This window comes from Odocoileus virginianus, chromosome 29 (assembly GCF_023699985.2).
Source record: "Odocoileus virginianus isolate 20LAN1187 ecotype Illinois chromosome 29, Ovbor_1.2, whole genome shotgun sequence".
Classification (NCBI taxonomy): Eukaryota; Metazoa; Chordata; class Mammalia; order Artiodactyla; family Cervidae; genus Odocoileus; species Odocoileus virginianus.
Genome location: NC_069702.1, coordinates 1,273,409 through 1,291,755, shown reverse-complemented (window position 1 = coordinate 1,291,755; position 18,347 = coordinate 1,273,409). Strand labels below are relative to the sequence as shown.

Here is an 18,347-nt window from a genome sequence, read left to right as displayed (position 1 = left end):
TATGTTAGCAATGAGAAAACTGAGAAGGAAGTGTGTGTGTGTGTGTCTTTGTACACATGTCTTTCAAGTAATTTAGAAATGTTAAATCAAAAATGGTAATTTCACAATATTTGATAGAAGAGGGAGAGAGACAGGCCGACTCTTGTAAAAGCTAATGCAGCTGGTGACTTGAAGTTGAAGCCAATGCTCATTTACTGTTTGGAAAATCCTAGAGCCCTTAAGAATTATGCTAAATCTACTCTGTCTGTAATACATAGATGAAACAACAAAGCCTGGATGACAGCACATCTGTTGAGAACTTTGGCTGAGAAAAAAAAGATCCTTTCAAAATATTACTGCTCACTGACAATGCACCTGGTCAGCCAAGAGCTCTGATGGAGATTTACGATGAGATTAATGATGTTTTCATGCCTGCCAACACAATATCCATTCTGCTGCTCATGGATCAAGTCATTTTAACTTTCAAGTCTATTGTTTAAGAAATACATTTTATAAGACTACAGCTGCCATAGAAAGTGATTCCTCTGGTGGTTTTAGGTAAAATCAATTAAAAACCTTCCGGAAAGGATTCACTATTCTAGATGCTGTTAAGGACATTTGTGATTTATGTGTGTGTGCATGCTAAGTCGCTTCAGTTGTGTCTGACTTTGTGACTCCGTGGACTGTAGCTGGCCAGACTCTTCTGTCCATGGGATCCTTCAGGCAAGAACACTAGAGTGGATTGTCATTTCCTTCTCCAGGGGATCTTCCCTGACCCAGGTATCAAACCCACATCTCCTGCATCTCCTGCAGGATGGATTCTTTACCAGAGTGCCACTGAAGATCTATGGGAAGAGGTAAAAATAATTAACACTAATAAGAATTTGAAAAAGTTGATTTCAACCCTCATGACTGTTTAGGGTTCAAGACTTTAGTGGAGGAAGTAACTGCATGTGGTGGAAATGGCAAGAGAACTAGACTTTGAAATGAAGCCTGAAGATATGACTGCATTGCTGCAGATTTCATGATAAAATCTTAATGGATAAGGCGTTGATTATGAATGAGCACAGAAAGTGGTTTCTTGAGACAGAACCTATTCCTGGTGAAGATGTTTTTGTGAAGATTGTCAAAATGACAAGAGATTTAGGCTATTGCTTAAGTTTAGCTGACAAAGCAGTGGCATGGTTTGAGAGGATTGATTCCAATTCTGAAAGAAGTTCTACTGTGGATAAAACGCTTTCAAAGAGCATTTCATGCCACAGAGAAATTGTTTGTGCAAGGAAGTGTCAATCAATGTGGCGAACTTCATTTCTGTTTCACTTTAAGAAATTGCCACAGCCACCTCGACCTTTAGCAGCCGCCACCCTGATCAGTCAGCAGCCATCAATGTCAAGGTAAGACCCTCCACCAGCAAAAGAACATGACTCACTGAAGGCTCAAATGATGGTCAACATTTTTTAGCAATAAAGTGTATTTAAATAAAGGTATGTATGTTGTTTTTTTAGACATAATGCTCTTGTACACTTAGTAGACCACAGTATAGTGTAAACACACTGGGACTCAATTTATTCTGATATTCACTTTATTGCAGTGGTCTGGAACTGAATCCACAACATCTTGGAGGTCGGCCTGTACTTGGGGCCAAAATACAGACTTGCTCAATAGGACAGATGTAGGAACAAGTCCCCTTGGCCACAGTGGTAACCTGTCAATCACCCTGATGAGCGCCTTTGGAGTATACTTGTGTTTTGTGGGCAGAGGACACATGAGAACAGAGAGGGTCTCACCAGTGGGTGGCCAAATTAAAACTCTATGAAAATTAAAGGCTTCACATGGCTTGTGTCTGTTTAGTGTTTCAGGAATATTTGGCACCTCATGAGTATTAGGTTTCTCTTAGTCCTTCCATCCGTTTGATATTCAACACTGAAGTGCTTGCTCTACTTATTAACATATTTATTCAATATATCTTATGAATTCTGACTATGTCTTACAAGGTATTTGCTTACTCATTATCTATGCCTAATACATGTCATGAGTTTCACATCTTTTATAGTAGAATTGGACATTTTTTAATGATACTGGAAAGGCTCATCACAACTGTTTAATGCAAACTATTTCTATTGGGGTAGAAGCTCCCTCAGGTTAGATTTTGTCTGACTTGTTTATTGCTGTATCTTTACTGTATTATGGTTAGTCTTTAAATTTTTGGATGAGTGAATGAACGTCGTAGAAATAGGGAAATACAGAGAGAATAATTAGGCTAAAGAAAGGAAAGAAGCACGTGAGTCCAAAGCTTCCTCTGCTAAAAGCCACACATGGGTCCCAAGGTCATAGGCACCTTCCTGTTCCTTGTGTTCACCAGGTCTGTGATTCTGCCAGAGCAGTGACTTCTGAAGCATGGCGCCCCCCAGACCAGCAGCAGCAGCAGCAGCAGCATCTGGGCAGAAATTCAAACTCTGCTCCCCAGACCTCTCCCCCATCTACTGAGTGTGGGCCCATCAATCGGTATTTCCACCGCCCTTCCAGTTGATTGTCAAGTGTGCTCAGATTTGATAACCAGTGTGCTGGAATATTGTGGTGTCATCATGTTTTATTTCAATACACTTGCCTTGCAGGACACTGTGTTTCTCCCCTCTGGAAACAGGAGTCCAGTTTCATTTGTTTGTATAGGAAACCGTCCCTGGGTTTGCAGCCTCCTGGGTCGAAGATGCTTCCTCACTGACAGATGCTAATGGGCAAGACCCACCCAGGACACCAAAGGTGAGGCACCACCAATACACCAGCTTTTTCTAGAGTGCAAGCAGGACAGGAAAGAGAGCGGATACGGAAGGATCAGGCTAAAGCCGGCCACATGAGGGGTTTTCCTCCAAGGTTCATGAGAAGATCAGGCATGCACTGTCTTTCTGAGCAGCACCCTTTCAGCTACCCAGCCTTTACTAGCATACTTGGAGCCCCTGGGTGAAAATAGATGCAACTCAGGCCCAATAGGTAGTCAGAGAAAGCAGGACTTAGAAGGGAATTCAGCATCACATGGCTAAAACAGCCAAGTACTGTGTTTGTCTTCCCATGAATTTTTTTTTAATTACAAATGTATTTTAAAATCTTGCTTTGCTTGTGTGTGCATACTCAGTTGCTCAATCATGTCTGACTGTTTGTGACCCCATGGACTGTAGCCCACCAGGTTCCTCTGTCCATGGAAGTTTCCAGGCAAGAACACTGGAGTGGGTTGCCATTTCCTTCTCCAGGGGACCTTCCTGACCCAGGGACTGAGCCCAGGTCTCCTGCGTCTCCTCCACTGACAGGTGGGTTCTTCACCAATGTGCCGCCTGGGAAGCTCCATGCTCTGCTTAGTCCTAACTTTGTATTTATTGCATAAAATTTGAAAGACATGGAAAAGTATAAAGAAAAAATTGAATCATCCATTACCCTACTTCCTAAAGATGACAACTCAGTGTTTTAAAATATTGCATTTGAGAGAAAATAATTAATAATATTAATAGATGTTCTATATAATAACTTTTACAGAGTAGGAAATCTTGATTTTCCTTCCTTTTTAAATACTATATACTATACACAGTATACTATATATTTTAATACTATAATACTATACATAATTCTTCATAAGCATCACTTTTTAAAGAAAACTTTAAATTTTATATTGGTATATAGCCAATTAACAATGTTGTAATAGTTTCAGGTGGACAGTAAAAGGACTCCCCGCCATACATATATATGTTTCCTTTTTCCCCTGAACTCGCTTCCCATCCAGGCTGCCACATAACATTGAGCAGAGTTCCCCATAAGCATCGCTTTTAATAGCTACACAGTTGGCAAAAAATCCACCTGCCAATGCAGGAGATGTGAGAGACTCGGCTTCAATCCCTGGGTTGGGCAGCTCCCCTGGAGAAGGAAATGGCAACCCACTTCAGTATTCTTGCATGGGAAATCCCATGGACAGGGGAGCCTGGTGGGCTACAGTCCGTGGGATTGCAGAGTCAGACATGACTGAGTGCACACACACACACACACAATACAAAATATCCTGTCATATGTATTTTGTTAGCAATCTTTCCATTATTAAAGATTTAGGTAGTTTCTAATGCTAATATTAAAAAACAGAGACATTACTTTGCCAACAAAGGCCTGTCTAGTCAAAGCTACGGTTTTTCCAGTGGTCAGGTATAGATGTGAGAGTTGGACTATAAAGAAGGCTGAGTGCCAAAGAGTTGATGCTTTTGAACTGTGTTGTTGGAGAAGACTCTTGAGAGTCCCTTGGACAGCAAGGAGATCCAACCAGTCCATCCTAAAGGAGATCAGTCCTGGGTGTTCATCGGAAGGACTGATAATAAAGCTGAAACTCTAATACTTTGGCCACCTGATGTGAAGAATTGACTCATATGAAAAGACCCTGATGCTGGGAAAGATTGAAGGCAGGAGGAGAAGGGGACGACAGAGGATGAGATGGTTGGATGGCATCACCAACTCAATGGACATGAGTTTGAGCAAACTCCACGTGTTGGTGATAGACAGGGAAGCCTGGAGTGCTGCAGTCCATGGGGTCGCAAAGAGTTGGACATGACTGAGTGACTGAACTGAACGTCTTTAGGTTTTTCCTTGCATCTCTATTTCTTTAGGATTGATTCTTAGAAGTGGAATTACTAGATCAAATGATATTGTGTGGGTATAGTCTGGGATGGAAGGGCTTGTCTAGTTGGGCAATAGCAGGAAGTGACATTTAATAGACCTGGGGTTCAACCCCAGATTGCCAAACATTCCCTATGTTGTCTTGAACAAGTCACTTTCTCTCTCTGGATAAGAGTTTTCTCCCATGTTAAATAAGACAATGTGAATAAGTCCTTGCATCTTGAATGGCAGTATTATACCACTCAGCTAAAAATGTAAAGCATTACTTTTATATTAAAACAAACATCATATATATATGTATATATATATATATATATAATACATATATATATTCCACATCTTCTTTATTTGTAAAACTGACATTTAAATTTCAAGATAAAATTCCAAATTCCAAAAATTTCTTGCTTTTATTTGGCTAGTTAGATATCTCCCGTAGAACAGACCTCCCTTAGAGCATGTGTCAGAATCCTTGGCCAATAGAAGTATGTCAATGAGAAAGTTTAAGAAGAATTGGTCTAAGTGACCTCATGAACTAATTGTAGTCTGGATATTCTGTGCATACATAGTTTCTGGTGTCTAAACTACATATCCTTAGCAAATCTTCCAGGTCTGATTTAGTCTTCATCCTGGGATTGGGATATTTTCATAAATTTTTCTATTGACCAGCTCCACGTGGACTCAGGTTAAAAAAACTTTTGAAGATATCTTAAAACCTGATCAGTCTGCTCTTAGCCTACAGTTGCTTAACACACATCACCCTGGTTCACAGAAGCTCACCTTCAGGCACTTATTCACTCACACAAAAATATTTATTTTTGAACACATAGTCCAATACTATGTGTCAGACAATATGCAAAGCCAAATACAAAGATGAATAAGATATAATATTTATCCCTGTCTTCTGCGAATTAATAATGTATTTCCCACAAAGTATCCCAGAAAATCCCCAGTGTCAATAGGTACTATTTTTTCTTTAAAAAAGAGTATTCATATCAAATATGTTTGAGAAGTGTTGAATTAAAGTTAAGCAGGTTCATTTACTGCAGGCCTTTTCAGAGACTTTAATATGCTAATATGCAAAATGTCCAGTGTTCCCAAAGTTATTTGTCTAGGAATCTCTTCATTTGTGGACTACCTCCAAGAACTAGAGACTCATGGCTCACAATTTGAGAAATGCTGACCTAGTAAAATCTAATCAGTACACTTACTCAAGAAATAAATTGTAGCTTTATAGATAGCAAAATACAGAGGGAACTGAGGACAGATTCTTTCTCTTGGAGAGCTTTCAATCTATTTAATTGGAAGGGCAGTCCTGAAACACAGAGAGAATATCCACAAACAAACGAAAACCAATGTGAAAGTGTGGAGATGTGGAATCAGCAGAAACATCTGAAGGGAAAAGGATGACATTAATCCTTTCAATTAATTAATCAAGGAACATTTCATGGAAGAAGTGGGGTTTGGAGAAAGAATTTCTCCCATGAAATAAAACTCCAAAATTAATTTTCTTAAGAAAACATTATGCTAAGTGAAATGTTGGACATGGAAGGACAAATACTGCACGAGCTCACATATATGTGGATTCTAAAAGAGTCAAAGTCATCAAATCAGATTGTACCAGGGTATGGGGTATGGGAGAAACTGAAAGATACTGGGCAAAGGGTACAAAGTTTCAGTTAGATGGGGTAAATATTTTCTGAAGATTTTATGTACAGCCTGTTAATTGTGATACTGGTGAATAATTGAAATTTTCCAAGAGAATAGATCTCAGATTAAATCTTCTGAATACACACAAGAGGATAACAATGTAGAGGTGGTGGATGAATTATTTAGGTTGGCTGTGGAGATCCTTTCACAAAGTAAGTGCATTCTCAGTTGCTAAGTTGTGTCTGACTCTTTGCAACCCGACAGACCAGCTCTCCAGGCTCCTCTGTCCATGAGATTTTCTAGGCAAGAATACTGAAGTGCGTTGCCATTTTCTTCTCCAGGGTATCTTCCCAGCCAAGGGATCGAACCCTCGTCGCCTGCATCTCCTGCATAGGTAGGTGGGTTCTTTACCACTGAGTCATCTGGGAAGCCTTCACTATGTACGTTGTTGTTGTTTAGCAGTTCAGTCGTGTCTGACTCTTTGCCATCCCGTGGACTGTAGTCCGCCTGGCCCCCTGTCCATGGGACTCTCCAGGCAAGAATACTGGAGTGGGCTGCCATTTCCTTTTCCATCACAATGTATACATATCCACAAAAACATCAAGTGGTACACTTTAAATGTATACAATTTATTTCTATGTGTCAAATATATTTAAATAAAATGATTTTAAAAAGAAAATAATACATTTTCATTAAGGAAATTATTTTTTAATTACAGAAAAGTAAAACAACCCTCAATCCCATACACATACATATGTATGTGTTTATACATGTATATATTTTTTCTTCTCATGAAGGACTATTTTCTGCTAGAATTTTTTTCCAGGGTCTACAATCAATTTTATTTTAATATAATCTAAACACATACCATTTGGAAAATACCAAGAAATATTTATGTACAAGAGTTGATGCTAATGCATTTGGATAAAGCTGGCAAGTTCTTGCTACTTGGATAGCCCAGGAAATATCACCAAGAAAACCCAATATATTGGAATAGATATTGTGGCATTTGGCCCACAGTTTGTTAGCCTTCAGGGTTAATCCAGAGTCAATGTTTGGTACTAGGTGTAAAATTTTATTGGTTATCCTGCAACCTTTAAGACTTATTATACATCTTATATCTAAGTTTTTAAGCAGACAATCATCTCTTAAATCCAAGTCTTCTGGAATAGTCTGCAGTGCTAATCTTGTAAACAAAATATCAATCTCTATACTATCAAAACACAGTTTGATAACTGGTACAAATGCCTCTTCCACAGCTCTTAAATCTTTTACTTCTTCCTGTAATTTCAACTTATCATAGAATGAAGTGAAAAAATCACTTCAATCAACAAGTCTTGGTGCAACACACAATGCATCAATATCGGCACCTTCTGTATATACTCCTAATCTATAAGATACACATGTAAAAATTTTCCCACCAACATTTTCATTTACAGATGGTGGAAGAGTCTTGCTTTCCCTGATTTCTCATATCCACTCTTTTACCAGGTTATTTAATTTCCCCCAAATTAAAATCCTGCCCTGCAGTGCCTCTTCCTCTTCAAAAACCCCAAAGGGCTTCAGAGTCTCAACTAGCTTCTGTGTAAGGAGGCAGTCAGTCTTCTTGGGTGCTGCTAAGTCAGTCCTGAATATTCATTGGAAGGACTGATGCTGAAGCTGAAACTCCAGTACCTTGGCCACCTGATGCCAAGAGCTGACTCATTGGAAAAGACCCTGATGCTGGGAAAGATTGAAGGCAGGAGGAAAAGGGGGAGACAGAGGATGAGATGGTTGGATGGCATCACCGATGCGATGGACATGAGTCTGAGTAAGCTCCGGGAGTTGGTGATGGACAGGGAGGCCTGGCGTGTTGCAGTCCATGAGGTCGCAAACAGTTGGACACGACTGAGCGACTGAAATGACTGAAGCTGATTGGAGAAGCAATGCCTTAGTGCTTCTGTGGCGACTGTGCTTGCTGAGATCCCTGTGTTGTAACTGGAAACGGCATCATCTCCTGAGCTGGTACCACCTAGTCACTTCCTCAGCCCCCAGCCCCCTCCCGCAACTGCCACAGCTGCCGCCCTGGGCACGATCCACTAAGGCCAGAGGGAGGCAGGGGGTGGGGGGCCCTGCCTTAGCCCTGGGTCCTACCCCACTCCCGCACCCACTTCTGCCTCTTTAAGCGCTTCTCCTCCTTCCCCTTCCTCCTCTCTAAAAGTATTTTTAATATGCATTGGTTTTGGAGGAATTATTTATAATAAGTATAAATAAATAGTTTTTGTTTTCTTGCTAAGGTAAGGAAAAATCTGTGCCTCGAAGCTATGCATTGTCTAGAGCACACCCTTCCAAGTTATTCTTCTCTAACCTTCCACTGTCTTTGAGCTATTTTGCAATTCTGAAAATTGCAAATAACCGTATCGCATTATCTTTGTGGGGGAGATTCTTCAGAGTAGGACTAATGAGTCAAAAAGTATGGAAAGATTTCAGGCTCCTGATCCATTGGCCAGGTTGCCTTCCAGAACTGTGAGTGAGAATTCTCTTTCCTTGACAAAGGATCAGACAGTTTCAACTGGTACTTTTGTTCACCCCAGTCAGTTCTGGAGTCAAAGGCAGCTTGTATTGCTTTTAAAAATACCTTTTATTATGTTAGATAGGAAACAGTATTGTCTCAGTTGGGGGGTGGCTTTTAATTAAAAACATATTAACAATATAAAAGAATGTATGTAACTTTAATAAATATAGTGAGGTGTGGACAACTTCATCCAGCCGAATTCTCTCTCAGAGAATACCATGAGTGTCAAGAAGAAATGTCTTGGGAACTTCTTGGTGGGCCAGTGGCTAAGACTGCACACTCCCAATGCAGGCAGCGCAGGTTCAATCCTTGGTTAGGGAACCAGATCCCACAGGCCGAAACTAAGAGTTCACATGCCACAGCTAAAAATCCTGCATGCTGCAATGAATATGGAAGATACTGGCTGCAACTAAGATCTGGCGCAGTCAAATAAATAATTTTTTAAAAAAGGAAGAAATGTCGTGATGAGATGGATGGAGTAGGGATGAGACACCAAAAATCATGCTAGTAGAAAATGATGGTCACTGATTGCTCCAACCTTACCTCCTAGAACAATCCTTGGCAAATGGCAGGAGCTCAGCAAATACTTGTTGAATGTATGAATTATGGAGTCTGCTTTTTAAGATGCATAGGTTCTATCAGCTGGAGAATTCTTTCTTGTGCTAGATCCTAGCAATGAGTTTCCCAGGTTAGAAACTGGAACAGAGGCAGCTAAGTCGATCTGCCAAATAGACAGGTGGGAGAGTTTGAATTTCCTGGGGTCATCTTGGAGAGAGAGTCAACAGAAAGGTCAGGCACGCACCTCACAGAGAAGCAGAGGGCGGCAGGAGGAGGGGGATCATTCAGGGAGGAGGGTGAGGTGGAGACCGGACTTTGGAGAACATAAACCTCCTTTTAAATATGTACTTTATTAAAGTATAGTGGATTTATGATGTGTTAATTTCTGCTATATAGTAAGTGATTCTGTTATATATATATATGCACATATATATACACACATTCTTTACTGTATTCTTTTCTATTATGGTTTATCACAAGATATTGACAATAGCTCCCTGTGCTATGCAGGAGGGCCTTGTTGTCTGTTTGTTTACCTACCTTATGTGTAATAGTTTGCCCCTGCAGGGGGACCTTGTTGTCTATTTGTTTACCCACCTTATGTGTAATAGTTTGCCCCTGCTACTTCCAAACTCCCAGTCCCGTTCCTCTCCCTGGCACCCAAGTCTGCCGTCTGTGTCTGTGGGCATCTTAGAGGAGCCTCAGTGGCCCGCTGTGGGGGGGCTAATGCAGAGCCTCTTCTCTGTCTCTCTTTCAGCGGGTAGCAACAGCTGCCTTACTCACTAATGCTTCTGTGAGTGGATTCAGAGAGGTGCTGAGTTCCCCACGTCTACGCAGCAGGTACAGACAGAAAATGAGTGAGCACACGGGTGAGGAAGAGTGAAGTGACGCACATGCAGATGAAAGAAGGAGAGCCAGCGATCCCCCTCCTGAAACACGCCCCCCTCTATCTGGCCAGCCATGTCCCCAGGGCTGTTTTAAAGTGCAGGTGGCTTGAAGTCGTGGTTTAGAGTGAGTGGCCGGGGTGTCGGGGGCTTTGGGGCCGGCATTTGTGCAGTTTTGAGTTTTATTGCATATTTCCTGGTGCACCTTATTGAAGGAAAATGTCTGCTACTTTTCACACACTGCTTCTAAAAATGTATAAAAATGGCAGGGCTCACAAATTTTGAGTTTCAAGAACCCATTTCTTTTCAATGTCATATCTAAAAATGAATCTCATCAATTTTATAGCTCTTCTGTCCCTTATTCCACTTCTGAATTCTCTTATGCAGCCAATCCTGTGTGGCCTTAGGCTCTCCTGGGGCTTTTAGAGTTTCATTATCTTTTGATATGTACACCTGCAATCTACATTAGAACTAAGAGGAAACGGCCCCATTTCCACTGCTTGATGTCCACGTTTTTGGCACATGAACCCTAAGCCTGATTGAATTCCCTTCAAATTCAAAGCTGACCCCCCACTCCTATCTTCTATCTCTTGGGTAATAGCCAAAGGCATTATGCTTTTCAAAGGACTTTGTAAAATTCCCTTTTTAAAAACTTCAGTGGGCTAAAAGTGGTTAAGGGCAACCTCCTTCTCAAATGTGGAAGCCAGCGTGTGTGTGCTTCTAAGTCGCTTCAGCCACGTCTGACTCTTTGTAACGCTATGGACTGTAGCCTGCTAGGCTCCTCTGTTCACGGGGATTCTCCAGGCAAGTATACTGGAGTGGGTTGCCAAGCCCTTCTCCAGGGGATCTTCCTGACCCAGAGATTGAACCTGTGTCTCTTACATCTCCTGTACTGGGAAGCCGGTTCTTTACCACTGGAGACACCTGGGAAGCCCTCATAGTAAAGTCTCTGAGATAGCAAAGTCCCTGGTTGTCAATCTAGTAAGTAGGCTCACCTCTCCATTTATTCTTCCCTCCTGGCTAGGGACGATTATTACTCTTAGATTTTAAAACATCTTGAAATGTTGGTTCTTAAAGTTCCAAGAAAGAACTAGAACAAATTAGCTTTATGACCGCATTAAAGGTTAGGAAAAACATCCAGAGGGCAACCCTATGACACTAGGCTCACTCTTTTGTTCATAAGTTTTCCTCTTCTTGTTTGTTTTGATTTTCTCATTACAAATATGATTCATGGTAATTAAAAAAAAAAACACAAAATGCAAACAAGGGATCCTTGATTTTCAAGCCTCATGACCTGACTGACCTTTTGGTTGAAGGTGATGAGCAATCTTCCAGTGTATGGCACTGTTCTTTATTGCAGCTTAAATAGCTGACTTATTCCAGCACTTTCAAATATTTTCTTGGAGTATGACTCATGATTTAAATTATGTATTTTTTAGATACTGAAAAAGTTTTCTCTTTCTCTTACTTTCTCTCTTGCTTTCTCTGTCTTTTTTTATACATGCAAATAAAGCAGAATTTTCATAAAACAATACTTACCCTTCCTACACATGATATGCACTGATACTTTCCATTCCATTCTTTTACATTAAAAAAAAAAAAACCTCTTCTGTTTCCCTTCCAATTTTAAGTAAATATTTTCTTAAATACAGACTCCTGGACTTGACCAATGAAAAGTTATAGAAATAATGACCAACCCAGTAGGAATAAATATCCATAGTGCTCAGATGTGTCTCTCTAAATATTATTTCCCACTAGAAAAAACCAGAGCTCTTTGAAAAAGTAGTTTGGGTCTGGGAGAGGAAATCTTTGAAATGGGCCAGAATTAATTGATCTACTAGACAGGAAAGAAGGTATTAAGGAATATTAGGGTTGTGTCACAATGACCCAAGAGTTAACCTGAAGAGGTTCCCACAGACCAAAGATGGGATAATTTGGCTAGATTATCCCATATAGTAAAAAACTATAACAATAACCACAGTGATTGAGACACACCAAATACTGGATTGGTCAAAAACTTCATTTGGGTTTTCCCATAACATCTTATGAAAAAACAAAATGAACTTTTTGGCCAACCAAATGTATTAGAATCTATGAGTTTGTAATGAGGCACCAAAAAAAAAACAAAACACACCTCTAGATGGTAATCCTGGAGGATGCTAGGGAACCAACTTATTATTCTAGAAACTGGCAAGTAAAGGGAAACAATTAAGCATTTATCCTGCCTTTCCTGCAGGGATTGGATCCCAGGAAAACTAAGTAATTGCTGAAGAAAGTTTTTAGAGGAGAAATTAGGCCAGTGAATGTGTAAGAATGTTAGAATGGACTCTTTTCATGAATGGATATAAAAGGATGATATTCTAATGAAATAATGGACATAGGTAATAATCGCCAATACCTGCTGAAGTCATTAGGGCAAAGCCCATGTCCAGATTAGGCTGGTAGCATCTGAGCCCACGGACCAATCTTAACCTCACAAAAAGAAAGACTGCCAATGTTATGCAACGCTACAGAAATTTTTCAACATCCCCAAGAAAAATCTTCCAGAAAATTGAAACTGGTTCTGATCAAATCTTTAACTCTATGTACTATTTTACAGGAAATGCAGAAGATAGAGGAACACAGTAAATGTTGGTAAGCACCACAACAAATAGGAGGCTGAAGAAGTACCATCCCACACCAAGTTGAGGGGGACTGTCTGCTTAAGCTACAGTTGATAGGGTCCAGCAAGGGAAGCCCAAAGAGCCCACAAATGCACTTTAAAACAAAGGGAAATACCTGGAAATTCATCAGGCTCTGCCAGGGCCAGAGAGAACCACCAGATTACACGGGTGTCAAACAAACACACCTCCCCTGTCCTTGACTCTCTCACCTCCTCCTCTTCAGCCCTGGAGGACCCAGGGCCACCTGATGGGGTGGAGGTGGGAGAGCTGTGGCCATCCTGCCTCCAGACAGGGCACCGGTGTGCAGAGTCCATGATGCTTCTGGGTCCACGTCAGCCGCAGCTCTGGTTCTCAGCCCAGGTTGATGGAAGAAGAAACAGAACAAATGGGCAAGGAGCCAAAAGGCAACAGAGACTATCAAATGTACGGAATAAAGGAGGAAGTGTGGTGGAACTGGGATTTCAGGCAATCTTCTCTAATCTTACAAATCAGCCTGTATATAGTGGTCAATGTCTGTGTCTTTTCTCTGTGTTTTATCTCATCTTGCCAAATTGTACACAATTCAAGGGATAAAAAAATCTCGGGACAGCCTCATCTATCACAGTTCACCATTCCTAACAACGGGATAAAAGAAACTAATCAAAATGAACTAATGAGGTGGTGTGGCCTGCCTTGGACTCTTTCTGAAACCCTCTCTCCTCTCCACAGTGGGGGCTCAGACTCTCTCTGCCAGGCAGCCGCTTGAGCTCCAAGAGATTCCCCACCCCCCACAGTGGCCTCTGCACACTCCACACTTTGTTTCAAGGGGGACCAGATGGCAGGTCTGGGTAGGGGTTCCCTAAAAGAAAAACAAGGTGTGCAGTTAAAGAAAATAAACAGGGAGGAAAAAGAGACAAAGGCAGCTGCTGATGGGAAGAGGTGGGCAGCTGGCTGAAGAGCTGCCTGAGATGGAAATAGAAAAGCCCCCCTCCTGACCAGATCTGTATCTGCATCTGAGGTCAAGGGGGTGTGGACCAGGAGCCTACGCCATCTCTGTGGTCAGACGCTAGGCAACAGCAGCTGCCTTGTACTTAGACTCAGCAGCTAAGCAAGCGGGAACAGCTGGGAGAGTGGCTCTGAGTGGAGGGATGTGGTGGAGGGTGGCTGGAACCCGGGGAAGAGGAGTGTAACTCAGAAGTGAATGCATCATGCCTGTGAGGCTGGAATCAGGAAGGGTGGAAGACAAGATGATTGAAGTCACAGGTCACAAGAAGGCGTGTCCTGGCCTGTGTTCCGGTGAGTGAGCTGGGAGGCCGGAAGTCATGCTGAGCTACTCTCTGAAGGGGCTTCAAATGTACATTTAGAGTGTGTCGCAGAATATTTCAGTCACTAGCAGAAACTAAAAGCAAAAATGTTGCAGTGGAGGGCCACTGAGAATGTTGAAGACATGGGATTTAAGGAAGAAAATTGAGTAGTGCAACAGAGATGCCGCCTGTGAAGCCTGAAATGTTTACTGTGACTTTTTGCAGAAGAAGTTCACTCTCCTCACTTCAGCCACTCGGGACCCACTCTCAAGGCTGGACCTGGGCCTGGTTCCCTCTGCAGCGCTCAGCCACCTGGAAAAGGGGGGTGATACAACCAAGTTAGGCTTCCTTGGAAAGGAGAAAGCAAGCACAAAATAGACTTTCCCCTCCCAGCCTTTGTGTGGATCACAACAAACTGGAAAATTCTTCAGGAGATGAGAATACCAGATCACCTTACCTGCCTCCTGAGAAACCTGTATGCAGGTCAAGAAGCAACAGTTAGAACTGGACATGGAACAACAGACTGGTTCCAAATAGGAAAAGGAGTACGTCAAGGCTGTATATCGTCACCCTGCTTATTTAACTTATATGCAGAGTACATCATGTGAAATGCCAGACTGGATGAAGCACAAGTTAAATCAAGATTGGAGGGAAAAATATCAATAACCTCAGATATGCAGATGACACCACCCTTATGGCAGAAAGTGAAGAGGAACTAAAGAGCCTCTTGATGAAAGTGAAAGAGGAGAGTGAAAAAGCTGGCTTAAAATTCGACATTCAAAAAGCTGAAAAAAACTAAGATATGACATCTGGTCTCATCACTCATAGCAAATAGATGGGGAAACAATGGAAACAGTGACAGATTTTATTTTATTGGGCTGACTCCAAAATCACTGCAGATGATGACTGCAGCCATGAAACTAAAAGATGCTTGCTCCTTGATAGAATAGCTATGACCAACCTAGACAGCATATTAAAAAGCAGAGATATTATTTTGCCAACAAAGGTCCGTCTAGTCAAAGCTATGGTTTTTCTAGTAGTCATGTATGGATGTGAGAGTTGGACCATAAAGAAATCTGAGTGCTGAAGAGCTGATGCTTTTGAACTGTGGTGTTAGAGAAGACTCTTGAGAATCTCTTAGCCTGAAAGGAGATCAAACCAGTCCATCCTAAAGGAAATCAGTCCTGAATACTTATTGGAAGGACTGATGCTGGAGCTGAAGCTCCAATACTTTGGCCATCTGATGTGAAGAACTGACTCATTGGAAAAGGCCCTGATGCTAGGAAAGATTGAAAGCAGGAGGAGAAGGGGACAACAGAGGATGAGATGGTTGGATGGCATCACCAACTTGATGGATGTGAGTTTGAGCAAGCTCTGGGAGTTGGTGATGGACAGGGAAGCCTGGCGTGCTACAGTCTATGGGGTCGCAAAGAGTGGGACACAACTGAGCTACTGAACTTACTGACAGCCACAGTTTATTAATCTGTCCCAGGATAGTAATGTCCTAAGCCAGAAGAGTCTAATTTTTTGAACTTGAAAAGATGGAAGGGGGCCAGTCCCTCTTTGGTGTCTTGATTGTCAAAATAAGCCTGAGAGTTGCCAGTGGCCAAGTTCCCAGTGCTATCGAGGACACCAGTTTGACAGAATGGAGCAAGTTTCAGAAACAAAAGATGAAGAAGCAGAGAGAGTGTGCTGGCAATATTCATGTTCCTGGTTCCAGGTGGGGCCCAGCTGCAGACTTCATCTTGCAGAGATTAGGAATGGAACCATCGCATTCTCCTTGTTACCCATGCAAGTTTCATGTGACTGGGATGCTTCACTTTCAGACATATGAGACCCAGCAGCTCCAGGCTTTAAAGAATCTACTACTGACCTGGGGAGCTAGAACTTTCTCTCTAAAATGAGAACTAACACCAGAATGTCAAAACTAAGGACCAAAGGATACACTCAGCCAGAAGTGCCATAGGATTTCAGAAGGGAGAGGGATGGGCATGAATTGGTATGTTCAAAGAAAAGTTATGAATGCGGGTAAACTTGAGAGAGACCTGAATGCAAGAAGGAAAGGCTGGGGGATCTCACAGCTGGAGAACTGTCTGGGCAGAGTCAGAGGTGAACATGCACAAAGCAGATTCAGAATAGTGTGGTAGGCCAGTCTTACCAAGCTTGTGGCTTCCTTGTTCAGTCAAGAGCAGTCAAAAGCCACATGAATCCACTGACAAATAATGAGCAAGGGCCTGATATGATGCCGTTTGCAGCTATTATCGTTACTGTTTGTTCAGATTCTGATGCAGTTTCACTTACATATCTGGAGTGCATGGTAAAATTCTGAATTCTCTTTTGCTACGTGTGTGCTGGTAAGTTAAGGCCTATCCTCCTTAGAAAAGCACTGTTAGTAGAGTTCAGCTATTGTTCAGTGTCCTTCCCAAATTATACATCAGCCACGAAGCCAGAGTGAACGGCTCCACCAAAGAGCGCTGAACTGAACAAGTCAGGAGAGCTTCCTGCACTCCGTAACTTCCTAAGTCCACCTTCTTGACACTTTGAAGGATGAGGCAGGGAAACTGCTGGTCTCCTGGTAATTATCACCACCTGTTCTCTAAGCAGCCCTTCCCCAGTTACATCTCTCCACAGGAAAGCGAGGGAGGGTGAAGGGAGAGAGCCAGCTACACAGACTTGGCCGGTCTGCCTGGCAAGTGTCACTTCTGCAGACCCTGTCTGCAGGGTCACATTCTCCCGTTCTGGGAACCCGTCAGCCCTTGGCACAATTGGGAAATGGCTAACACATATTCGAGGCTCCCTGTCTCCTTTTAGTGCTTTCTTCTAAACCAGCTTTCTCAACTTTCTATTGATACCTTTCTCAGGCTCCTGGACGCTGCCCAGCCCGATTCTCCTGCCAGGATCTCATTCTGTAAGATTATGTGAAACACCTCATTGTGAAGGTTATCTGGATTGTGCCAACAGCCTCTGTTTAGCTTTTCTGCTCCCAGCTGCACTCCCTTCAAGGCAGCCCTCCACATAGTCTGAGCTTTGGAAAGTGTGAACTTGCTCCATAACCCCCTCCCACCTAGATTGAAGTCCTTCAAGGATCCCACAGTGCCTGATGAATAGAGTTCAAGTTCCTTGATATGATGCAGACCGGTGACTCTCAAGTGTGGTCCCCAGACCAGTAGAAGTATCCCCTGAACCTCTCTCCAGACCTACTGAACCAGAAACCCTGGTGTGGTGTCCAACCATTTGTGTTTAACAAGCTCTCCTGGTGGTCCCGATGTAAGGTCAATTTTGAGAAGCGTTGATGTAGGCAATCCCTGCCCACTGACCCAATGTACTTCCCATGGGTTTAGCTCAAATGGGCAAAGAGACGTCACCCGATCTGTCAGTCTCTCCAGGTTTTGGTGTCTATCTGGTGTGCTGTGTTGAAGGTGATGAAGCCTTAGCCTGAGTGTATCAGGCAAGAAAATAGCTCCACAACTGATCAGTGAAGTCTATGTGTGTAAGGAATAGAGTAATCATGGCACTGTCCAGTCTCATTCTAGCCACAGATTACCAGTCCCTCCAGTTCACCAAGGCTTGTGTTGAATTAACCTGATGGAGATAACCAGCTACCCTGGGAGAAAAAAATGTGTATTTCAAAAGATAACAGGCTGAAGACGGTTTAGTGTTAGTTTCTCAGTCGTGTCTGACTGGAGACACGACTTTCCAACCCCATGGACTGTAGCCTGCCAGGCTCCTCTGGCCATGGGATTCTCCAGGCAAGAATACTGGAGTGGGTTGCCATTCGCTTTATCCAGGAGATCTTCCCGACCCAGGGATCAAACCCAGATTTCCTGCATTGCAGGCAGATTCTTTACTGTTTGAGCCGCCAGGGAGAGGGTTAAATTTAGCCCTAAAGAACCAGTGTCTAAGAAGGAAGGAAGTGACAGGGTCCAGGTACCCGGGTAGCGTCTGAGGCTGGGGGTGCTCGGCCGTGGAGCCACGCGGTACCTTTCCGTTCTGGGCTTAGCTGTAACTGATTAGCGGAAGGGCTCAGCCCTAGGGCAGCATGGAGACCCCATGGGAGGCAAGCCAGCCCGCATCGTCTGCTGCTGGAGATGGATGCTGTGGCCGGGCTCCTGCTCAGGATCCCTAAGTCCTAAGG

General features: G+C 42.6%; 1 pseudogene; it reads right to left on the bottom strand.

Annotated features, from left to right (window-relative positions):
- Positions 1-7,116: 7,116 nt before the first annotated feature.
- On the bottom strand, positions 7,117-8,260 carry LOC110135215 (poly(A) polymerase alpha-like; annotated as a pseudogene).
- Between the last annotated feature and the right edge of the window lie 10,087 nt (positions 8,261-18,347).